This window comes from Juglans regia, chromosome 16 (assembly GCF_001411555.2).
Source record: "Juglans regia cultivar Chandler chromosome 16, Walnut 2.0, whole genome shotgun sequence".
Classification (NCBI taxonomy): Eukaryota; Viridiplantae; Streptophyta; class Magnoliopsida; order Fagales; family Juglandaceae; genus Juglans; species Juglans regia.
Window position 1 is genome coordinate 20,992,796 of NC_049916.1, and position 12,123 is coordinate 21,004,918.

A 12,123-nucleotide genomic window follows, 5' to 3' on the forward strand; every position below is an offset into this window, starting at 1 on the left:
TATAAGCATAACTTTTAACAGAATGTGGGTCACCTCTCAGCTGGTTCCTTTCTCTGCTTCTTTTGAAGGTCAATAACATCAGGTATCTCGACACCAGTAGGAGTGCTAAAAAAAAAAAAAACACACATAAGTAATGAAAAATGCAATATACAATACAAGCTAGATCAGGCAATGATCTACAATAAAATATTTAAGCACACAGGGTGAAACATGAACAGACCGTGATCACAACATTTGAACAAAATGAAGCTGAATTTGGAATGATAATCCTGATATGATTGCAAGGGACAATCATTTCATCTGTTCTATTTCTATTTCTTTTACCATTTTTTTTATAAGTAATCAAAATCCATTCCATCTTTATGTGTAATGGGCAAGAAATTTCAATTCTCAGGAATTATATTAGGTGATTTGATTAAAATCTTTAGTTAACCATAAGAAAGTAGATAAGGGTACAATTAGTAGTTGTACCTGAAGGCATACGCTGAAATAGATTGGCACAGAAAGTGGCCTCCAAATCCCTATATATCGATACAAGATTATCATCCATGAAAGATGCGATTATTAAGTCTGTCAACCATAAGAAGATAGATAAATCATTTGTATCAACAAATAGACAAAAAATAGCTAAGAAAGATTGTCTTACTGACCATTAAAAGATACTAATTAGAAAAAGTAAAGAAATAGAGATCTAGGATGCCTATGCTTGGTTTTGTATGTAGAATATCTTAATTCCCATGTGGTTTTCATATTTTTTTGTCATGTGTAAAGAGGTACAACCATCTTTGCACAAAATGAAGTAGAAAAAGGAAAAACAGAAAACATCACAATTTAGCATAAGATATTCACATGACAAAACCCATAGAAATTAAACGCAAAAACCCTAAATACAAAACTATTTACACATACCCAAATGCACGAAATAGAGGTCCAGCAAACCCGCAAAAATCCAAATTCGAAGTACGAGATGCCAAAAACATTAACACAAAATCCGGGTAGCAAATTTCCGTCGAGCAGGCTTCTGTCGATTACGATTTCCGTCAAGCCCTAAGAATCCATTTAAAAACCTCATAAAAACATTAAAAAAAATTTAATCTTAATACAAAAAAATACAACTTTGAAACCACAAAAAACCTTTAAAAAAATTAAAAAGAATGAGAAATATTGGGCATATTTAATCTTTTAGAAGCAATGTTTCAGAAAGTGTAAGATGTGTGTTATGGTTAGCAATGGTAGTGGAGGAATGGAAGCGCAATAGGGCTTTGGAGTGACACTGAAGGAGGGATTTGAACACTCCGAGGGAGATTTTGGGGGTTGGCATAAGCTATTGACGAGGCACATCGAGAACTTTCATGTGGAAGACGAAGCGAGAGTGATGAATACGAAGAGGCGCTTGGTGCTGGAAGTGTTATTTTCCTTTCTCATAAATATTCTTTTACAGCAACCAATGAGATAAGTGAAGTTCGATGGCCCAGACGGATTTAACGGAAAACAATTAAAATTATTGTAACTGCATTAAAATAAGAAATTTCCGTTTGATAGACTCTTTATATATAGAAAGATATATATATCTTTCATAAAACGAAATGCAGCTAATTATTCACATATAATATATATAGTTTATAATTAAGAACGTCGATCGTAGCTTGCATTTTTTCAAGCTCTGACATTTTTTATTTTCTAACGTAAAATTTTGTATTAATAACTAGCCCTCAATTTTTTTTTAACCAATTGATTTATAAAGGTGATTTAATTTAGAATAATTTAATTTTTTTAAAGAAATTATTGGTTGATCTCTCTCAATTCATAATAATTAAAACAAAAAGTATATAAAAGTAAAAAGAATTGAGGGGAGAGAAGATCAATTAATTAGGTCATGTTCATCAACCAAAATCTGAAGATGAAATTACTATCAACATTAATGATGCCCATGCATTTAAAAATTTTACTCACTGCTTACTTAATTTAACTTAGTTATATATATACATATTATATTCATCATTAAGATCATAATTAAATTTAACCTTTCAATTTTTTTTTTTTAGTTGAAGTTACAAATTAATTAATAATAACATGCATGATATAAAATAATAGCAATAAAGAGATATCCACCCACTGTACTATGTGGGGCAGAGCTAGAGAGTTTTACGTACCAACCGTTTGTTCTAGATTATAATTATCTGGAAGAATTGGTGTATATATGATAATGTCGGTTGAAATAATAATAATAATAATATGATAATGGCTGCATATTGCAATCAACATATCATTACATATACCATGCATGCATGCATGCCTGCCTAGCTAGCTTGTCCACGTTTAGAATGTTATAATCACGTACGGTATCTGATTAATTAACGTTGTTAAATTTATTTTATAATAAAAATAATTTTATAATATAACATACCACATTAAGTCATATGATCAATTTATAAATATTTATGAATTTTTTTTTTATAAAATTTATTTACGATTAAAATATTTCGATCTCTTATATAAATAAAATGTCGATCAAGATGTGACATTTAAAAAAAAACATTGAGATGATGAAACTGACTTTAATGAGCATATGCTATATATTTTTATACCCTTTAATTTTCATGACCTGACAAAAAATTGGGTCTAGAGCAATACATATCTTAAAATTTGTAATTAGCTCTAACGTAATGAAGTAAATTAAGTAGACCGTACTGATTAATTTAGGGAATTTGAGGTCTTGGTTGCGACTCACCAAGGCCTGAATATGTAAAGTGAATGTAAGCCCACTATAATTAAAGAGAAATAGGCCTGTTGACTAGATCCAAATAAAAGTAGAATCAAAATTGATTATATATATTGAATAGTTTTTCTACTCATCATCTTTATATAACATATAAAAAAAATATAAATAAATAAATAAATATGTGGTATAAATTAAGATGATGAATATAATTTTCCTATATTAAAAGGATTAGGATGCACCTGCATTAATAATTAAGCACAACCTAAACAATCAATTAGTCGGTGATTAATTCTTGAGATCTATTGCATACAGTTATTTTTGTGTATTTATTGTGCACTCTACTGATGTGAATGACCAAAATAATTATCTTATATTAAAAAAAAATGATGCAACTAAAAACGACTGCACATAGAGTTTTTGTTTTTCCTTGGCTTATTCATTTACTTTTTGCGAGAATATTGTTCCTTGTTTGGTTGACTTATAATAATTTTGAGATAGATCATGACGCCCATATCAATATAGAGTAATATTACATACAGTCGTGGAGTATGCAAGCGCCATGCAGTCGTTTTGAAAAAGAGTGAGGTCCACTATTAAAATATTATTATTATTTTTTCATGTGAGTCTCTTATTTATTCACTTTTTTCAAATTGATTGCGCGGCGCTTACATGCTCACAACTGCAACTATCATTTCTCATCAATATATATCCAACTGACCACACAATTGTACATGATGTACTACGAATATTGGATGCATTATATTAAGCAGTATTCCCATTCCTTCAAGAGGTTACCTAGCTAGCTAGCTAGTTAGATCCATCTGAATAATGCTACATATAATCGTGAAGTGTGCAAGCGTCGTGTAGTCGTTTTGAAAAAGCATGAAGTCCACTATTAAAAAATTAATTTTTTTTATGTGAGTCTCATATTTATTCACTTTTTTTTAAAGTGATGCGCTTGTACACTCATGACTACAACTATTATTTCTCTTTATAATTTCTTGTAATTTGAAAATGCTTTTAATTTTGTTCCCCATGCTGATCGATCCGGCCAGCTTAATTGGTTTATTGTTTGTAAATTCATTAGTCATGAGTACCGTAAAAATAATGATAATTGAGAAAACACAATAATTTTATTTTCTTATGGATATAAACTCGATCGGTCGAGTCCTTATCATCATTAATTTGTACCTTTACTGAGGAAAAAGAGTTAGTTTTGGTAAAAAAAAACTTATGAAGATATAATATAATACATAAGTGATATTAAAAGTCCATATATAATATTTAAGTGATATTAAAGGTCAGTTGATTGCTAATAATTTCATTCGACCACAACATTGATTGAGTCTCGATCGGTTAAAGGTGATAGCAAAAATAATGGAATTCAAACAAGTAAAATGAGAGTTACGTGAAATTGTTACTTGTCTCAAAAATTTAAACTAATGAAAATAGGTAGATTTTATTATTTATATTATATTATTAACACTCTCCCTCATATGTGGGTCTGTCTCTCTCTTAATAAGTAGGCCCAATATGTAGAATATTTAATTAAATTGACAGAGTGTAGAGTCAAGCCAGTTCCATAAGGATATTTGCTTTGATACCATGTAAAATCACCATTTATCTCAAAAATTTAAATTTATAAAAAAATATAAATTTTATTATTTGTATTGTATTCTTAACCAGACCAACTCTTCCAATGATAAAATGATTTACTATGCAATGCACGCGAAGATCCCTCTGATCTTAAGTGTCAATTAATACATATTCATTTAATTGAATATTTCATATGTTAGGTAGGCTCACTCATTGAGGAGGAGTCTAGCCCATGCGTGAGGAGAACTGTTAAGGTAAATATAAATGGTTAAAACTTAAATCTACTCATTCCTATCAGTTTAAGTTTATGAGATAAGTGGTGATTTCACATATTATCAAAGATCACGAGTTTGAATCCTTACTCTACACTCTAGTACCTCATTTAATTAAATATTTTATGTGTTAAGCTCACTCATTTAAATAGGGGTTGGCTGAAGCATAAGTGAGAGTGTTAAGATAAATATAAATAATTAAATCCATGTTGGAATATTAGGAGATTATAAAAGATCTGAATATTACTTTTTGCGCACTTTTATCATCATTAAGACATAAAGACCTGCCCATAAATATATATATATATATATATATAGAGAGAGAGAGAGAGAGAGAGAGAGAGAGTCTACGGATATTGTGCTGTCTTTTGAGGTTGACCATTCATGGGACAAATAATTAAGAGTAATGCTACTTACAATGCATGGAGTGCGCAAGTGTTGCGCAATCATTTTAAAAAAAAGTGAGCTCTACTATTAAAAATTTAGTTTTTTTTTTCATGTGAATCCCGTATTTATTCACTTTTTCAAAAAGATTGCGTAACATTTGCGTACTCTACGACTACAATATCATTTATATATATATATATATATATATGCACACATGACTTGGTGTATGCAATTGAATTACTAATCTTGATCGATGTTGAGTACTATTACTCTTCAAGAAACTCGATCGATCCCCTTAATCAATAGTGGCAGGCCTAGGTTGATGAATATTGGCTGACTAAAAAATTCATAATCATGAAACAATGCTATTTATAAATTCACCCCATAATTAGTACGTAATGGCCCACTACAAGAAATAGAGCTTTTTCCGGCGCCAAAAATCGTCGCAAATAAATCTCAAAATCACTGCAAATAATCTTTCGCAGCGATTTATGCTGTGCCATACATTCGTCACAATTGTTGACTCACTTAAAAGTTAAACTAGCGAAACCCAAAAATCGTAGCGAAAAATGTTTATTTGCAGATATTTTTTTCGTTGCTAGTATTGTAAATTGCGCCACAAATAATGTTCATATTTCATCTCTTTATTGCTGCGAAAAAGTATTTGCAGCGTTTTATATTGTTGCAAATACACAAAATATTGCCGCAAATATCTTCATATTATTTGTAGCGTGTTAAAAAATCGCTGTGAATAATATTTTTTGCAGTAGTTAAAATCGCTACAAATAGGATTGTCTCTTTTCCAATGAGTAATTGTCGCTGCAAAAGACTATTTGCGGCGATATGTAGTCGCCGCAAGTAGTCTTCTATGGCGAAAAAATTATTTACGGCGAACTGTACTCGCCGAAAATAATGTTTCAGAGAATAAAAGAAAATGCACAAAATAGAATGAATAAAAAATATAATAGACATCCAAATTATATTCACTATGAAATTTCTGGATGGCCACACAAAGCTCAAGCTATATAAATTGCAATTTAGTATTTATATCAAACAATAATGAATCAACTATATATACAACCACACCACCTTATATAACCAAGAAAATCTCTAAATTCAATTCCCACATTTTTTCTTTTTTCACATTACCTAGCTCCACTCAATACATGTGCAAACAACTAAACAACAAAAACACCCAAACAAGAAAGGGTGCTTACATGCAACAAGTTTACATGACTAAAGCAGAGTTATTTTTCAGGACCAGATTTTATTCTATTATTACATAATCAAACCAAAGCATATGGGATAATTTCAATTTGGTTTTGTGCATGCTCAGACAGTTATCTTGTTGAAAATATCTAGGATGTTTGAATATCTAATCCTTTAAAGTACCATTCACCAATACCAAGAATCAAATGGAAGGCATCCAATTGAATTCTCCAGTTATACTGTTAAGTATACTAACTCTCATAAAACTACACAATGTGATCACTTATCTAAGATTGATAGAAGAAACTATACCATTCACAGACAAAAAATCAATAAAACTACTCTCCTCTTAGCATAATTATCAATGCCTTTTCCTAAAAACAGGAAGAAGAAAGACAAACCATATCAAACCTGCAACAGCCCTCAAGCTAGAAACTAAATCACAATCAGCTTCATCTCTTCATCTCTTCTTCTCCAACTAAATGTGGCTGGGGAATAAGTGGAGCCAGCTAATACCAAGATTCTCATTTCCACCCTTGATGTTAGTGGAGGCCATATTGAAATTTCCCAAACTCACTGCAAATTCTTCTTTGAGGACATTTCTTAGGCAATATATCTTCCTGGAGCTTCAGATTGACGACCAATTCAATGCCAATAGCCCGTTTCAATATTTCCCGAGAACACAAACAATCAAGCCAAATCTGAGCACATATCATAAAGGGCATGAGTACTAGAGAGAATATGATATTTTCTTACTACTAGACAGAGAGAGAAAGTGACATTAATGTAATACTGGTTGGTCACTTAATTTGGGTTGGAGAAAAACATCAGAGAAATATATCATCTGCTCAAAAGAGAATCAACGAGAACAAAAGTAGTCTTTGGTGACTGGTGTATTTAATGACTGAAAAATTTGATTAAGAGTACAATACAACACAAGCTTCCACTTCTTGACTCTAAGTTTCTACACCACATTCTAACTCCTGCATTTTATTAATCTACATCAACGGCGTACTCAGTTCAATCCAACTTCAAGTATAATGCTCCTTCTCCATATATTTACAATAACAACCCAACTGCTTCACCATTCAACCCAATCACACAATTGTAAACTCAACCACATTTTACACTTCACACAATAGCTATGTAATCTTGGTTTAAAATCAAGATAAGGCCCATGAGTCACTTGGAAGTCTCAATAATAAGTTCATTTCAAGAGAGGCTAAGCTTCTTGGTGAGGTTTCATGGTGTCAAAGCATGAGAATAGTGGTCTAATGCTTGTCCACCACATTTCCTACATTAAAAGTAAAGTAGAACTATGAATGAAGGCTATTCAGATGAAGAAAAATAGAGAAAATCTAAAGGAACACAGGTAAAACCAAAACTAAGTTAACCTAGTATTTACACTTTAGATAGTTATATACAAATGGTTATATGAAAACTGATTTTGACAAGAAGTTTATTATGTATGTCTCGATTTTTTAGTACTCCAGCATGTCATAAAATGATAGATGTAACTAAATTGAATTTACATAGGAAAGGGAAAGACCAAGGGTTGATTAGAGGCTAGAAATTGGAATGCTAAGCTTGAAAGCAAACTTTTTCTTCACAAGTTGGACAACTAACAACTTGTGCATTTTCATGTTTTCAAATCTTTCCAATTAAGATGTCACAAATAAATGTAGTACTAGTGAGTAGATAGCTAACATCCAAATTATTGGCCTTGATCCCCTCTCTAAAATAATTAACATTAAAAATTCATTGAACATGTCCCATCTAATATAGTAAAATCCCCTCGCCTCCAAAATAAGCTAGTTATATCACAAAAATGTCAGCTAAAGTGCTAGCCATTGCTAAATGAAAAATCTGAATCATTCAAGGGTCATTGACTTCTAAATATAACCAGCCTTAACCAATAAAAATAAAAAATAGCTTCTTTTTAGAAAGTTAGAAAATAACTACAAAAGAAAGAGTCCTGTGGGAAGTACCTTTCCTCAATTAAGGGGACTTAGATATGGTAACCATAAAATGATATTGAAAACTAGGTAACATAAGTATCCTCTGCATAAGAACATAAACATATACAACTTATGACACAAAAGAAAGATATGAAAATCAATTCAACTAAGATTAGAAGCTCAAATAACAAAAATCTTGGCAGCATATAAATTTCTGACACTAGCAACTACAACTAACAAAAAGACAACACTAGATTGTTAAAATTGTTCAAATATGATAAAAGATAAAGTCGATGACATAATTTAATAACAAAAATAATGAAACAAGTGCTTCCTACAAGACTAATGTGAAGATTGCCTCCCTATAGGTAAAGCGTAGATCCACCTCTCAATTATGAAACCAAGACAAGCAATAGAGGGAATTATTACTGAAAAACTATAAAAACACATACGATGATTCAGGGCTAAGAGCAAAACAACAATTAGAACTAAAAATAGTTCATTAGTTATGCATTATGAACAAATGTTACATAAAGCAAAACGAAATCATAAGGAATAAAATAATTCACTGTTAAAATAATAAACAAAAAAGACATTAATTTGAGAGCAACAAGGACAATTCTAGATTTCTATCTTCATCGAAATTACAAAGAATATTTCACCTCAGGTGAACATGGGGTGGGGATTATGGCTTGTATTGCATTAAAGATCAAATATAATGCCAACATAAATACCAAAAATAATGTTAGATGTCCTTTACAGAACAAAAATAATAATAATAATTTAATAAGAAAGCATCAATATGATACTTTTCATTTATAAGAGGTCATTTGTAATATATATATATATATATATATTTATATATATATATATATATTTAAGTGAAGACCATTTGTCTGAAAACATATAAGAATACAGTTTCAACAGTCTAAGAACCTTATAAAAAGATGTTTGTTTACTTTCATGTTTCAAACCCTCATATACTTTTCTCTAATTAAAGTAAGGATGACTTGTTAGCATAAAATGCTCCAATTGTAGGGCACAAGAGATTTTAGCAAATTACAAGGAAAATAATCCCTCTATTATTACAAAAGTATAAGATGAGAATGAGGAAGACCCAATAATTGCCTTCTTTATCCAAAAGTAAATCCCACATTTGAACCTTCCATCTATCCTCACCGAGGTACAGATCCAAGTGTAGCACGGTAGACATTTGAGCCACCAAAATGAATATAACTCAGAATCAAAATTAAATCAAACCCAAATAAAATGTTCACATAGGTATTTAGTGAGTAAAGCTTCAATATTTCTACATAGCACAACACCCAATGTTCAAGGTACAATTAGAACTGAAACAAAAATATCCAGGTGATTGAGTACCAACCAAAGGTCTAGACACTATACCAAATATGACATTATAAATTAACCAGTTACATATACATAAAGTAATTAGGCCATGCTAAGATAGGTAAGAATAAAATGTTATTAATATGAGAAAAGGGTGTTACCTGCGCACACAAGAAGCATGAAAGAGATTCAGACCATGCCAAGAAATATAAGTAACTTAACTCCTGTAAATCTCACAGATAATAGTTTTTAATAGAAATCCAAAAGGATAAACTATAAATTAGTTACACATCAAATAGGGTAATGGACATGCCTAGCTATCCCACCATTGTATCTTTCCCATCTTTATCACTGAGTAGTAGTTCAACTGTTGGTATGGCTTCACCATGTCGTAACACATGAGAATTTATTGTTTAAGAGGAATCCATCATATTCTCGTCCTATCCTTCTCTAGCTTTGTTGATCAATGATTACCAAGTAAAAAGCCCTAGTTTTGCGTCCATACAAGGAACCTCATCCATGGGCTCAAAAGACGATACGATGTATTTTAGTAAATAGAGACCACGGCCACCACCACTGCTCCCTTTGGAAACCCATGAAGATTAAGTAGATTTGGAACAACACAACAAATTAAAACCTAGATAAAAAAGAAAACTGCATCTAGCTAACGCTTGGAGAGAGAATAACCTTGACAAGATTAATACAAAAGTACTATATCAGTACTCGGGGGTGGAAGCTATCTGGCCACATCATCGTGGGTCTAGATGCTTGAAGAGCAGCGAATGAAATAGAATAGGAAGACTTAGAAGACCATAAAATGGCAAGGGTTTGGAAATCTTACCTTGGGGAAGTTCGAATATGTCGCGATGAGTGGAAGGAGAGACGGAGAGGGCACAACAAGAAACAGGGCCTTTCCCGGCGTGGGTTGTGCTCAAGGTGAGGTGGCAGTGGTGTGGTGGGGTTGTGGGAGACGGACTGTGCATTTTTTTTTGTGATAATTTTATAATCGCTGGAAATAATCTTTTTCAACGATTTTTATCGCTGCAAATAACCACTTTCACAATCATAGCGATTAACTAAGCGTCGCAAATTTTTTTTTAATATTCCAGGGAATTTTTCGTCGCAAAAATTGAAAAGTCGCTGTAAAAGACCAATTTTGTATTTGCGGCAATTTTGTCGGTCGTAAAAAGTATAACAATCGCCACAAAAAGCCATTAGCTTGGTTAAATTCGAAGTTAAATTTATAGTTGTCAATATATTATATGATAATTAAGCTGGTAGTAGTCATAAATTATCATTGGTCCTGGATAAGAATTAAGAGAACCTGCCTGCATACATGCAAAATGCAAGTGACGTTAAGATATAAATTTTATAATAAAAATTTACATCTTTCTATCAGTTTTAAATTTTGGGACAAGTGTTAATTTCATATGATATCAGAGTAGAAGTACTCCTGAGTTCGAATCTTGACTTTACACTCTATCTCATTTAATTAAATATTCTACTAGTTGGACTAATTCATAGAGGAGGAGTGTGACTTACACGTGAGGGAGAATGTTAAAATATAAATTAAATAATAAAAATCTACATCTTCCCATCAGGTTAAACTTTTGGAATAAGTGATAATTTTATAGGATGGAAGCCAAAATAGTCTGTGGAAAGAGGATGATTCACGATATTAGAAAAGCCACAAAACTATGGAGACTTCATCAAGTACGGCTATTTTATTTTTTTATATATAGGAGGTGGAGGGTTCAAATCTAATTCTCTCATTTGGAGGCCATGTCTTATGCCATCCAAACAATCTTGGCAAGTATGAATCTTTTAGAGCTTAATTAACAAGGTGCGCGCGCGTCCACACACACACACACACACATATATATATATATATATATATATATATATATATATAGGTGGTATGAGAAAAAAAAGAGGGCAATCGAGTGGATAAAGTACTGGACCGGTGTGAGCGGGTTTGGTGAGATCAGCTAGGATTACATGATATTATTATTTAGGTGAAATCAGCTCCACACATTTTGGGGGAAATGCCCTAACTTAAATTTCGAGTACCTTTTGAGCTAGCAAATACTTAAATATAGGTACCCATGTTAATTAACTTAAGTATAGGTAATGCTATACAATTATATATCCCCATCGTCAGGAGTACACTTTGTTGCTCAACCTCCACGTACGCTTGGACACTAATAATTTTAGAATTTGAGAATTTTAAGTAAGAAAGAGATAACATAATATAAAATATTTATTAATTAATATTTGTCATATAGATCATACTTTTCGAAATGAGAAATGATTTGTGCAATCTCTAAATAGACAAGCTCATACAAACTCTTGTAAAAAAGTGGATCCCAAATAAAAATAGTATAAAAAAAAACTATTATTTATTAGTGGGACTCACTTTTTTACAAAGAGATTGTATGAGACTTGTCTATTTAAAATTTATACCTAACAATATTACTCTTTCGAAATAACACAAACTATATAGATACAAGTACAACTAATGAGTCGATCTTGATCCCATATCCTTGAAAGTAGTTAAATTTACATTAAAACATTAGTCCAAGACATGGATTATTTTCTAACATGCAACTTTAGGGAAATAGATGCTAGAGAT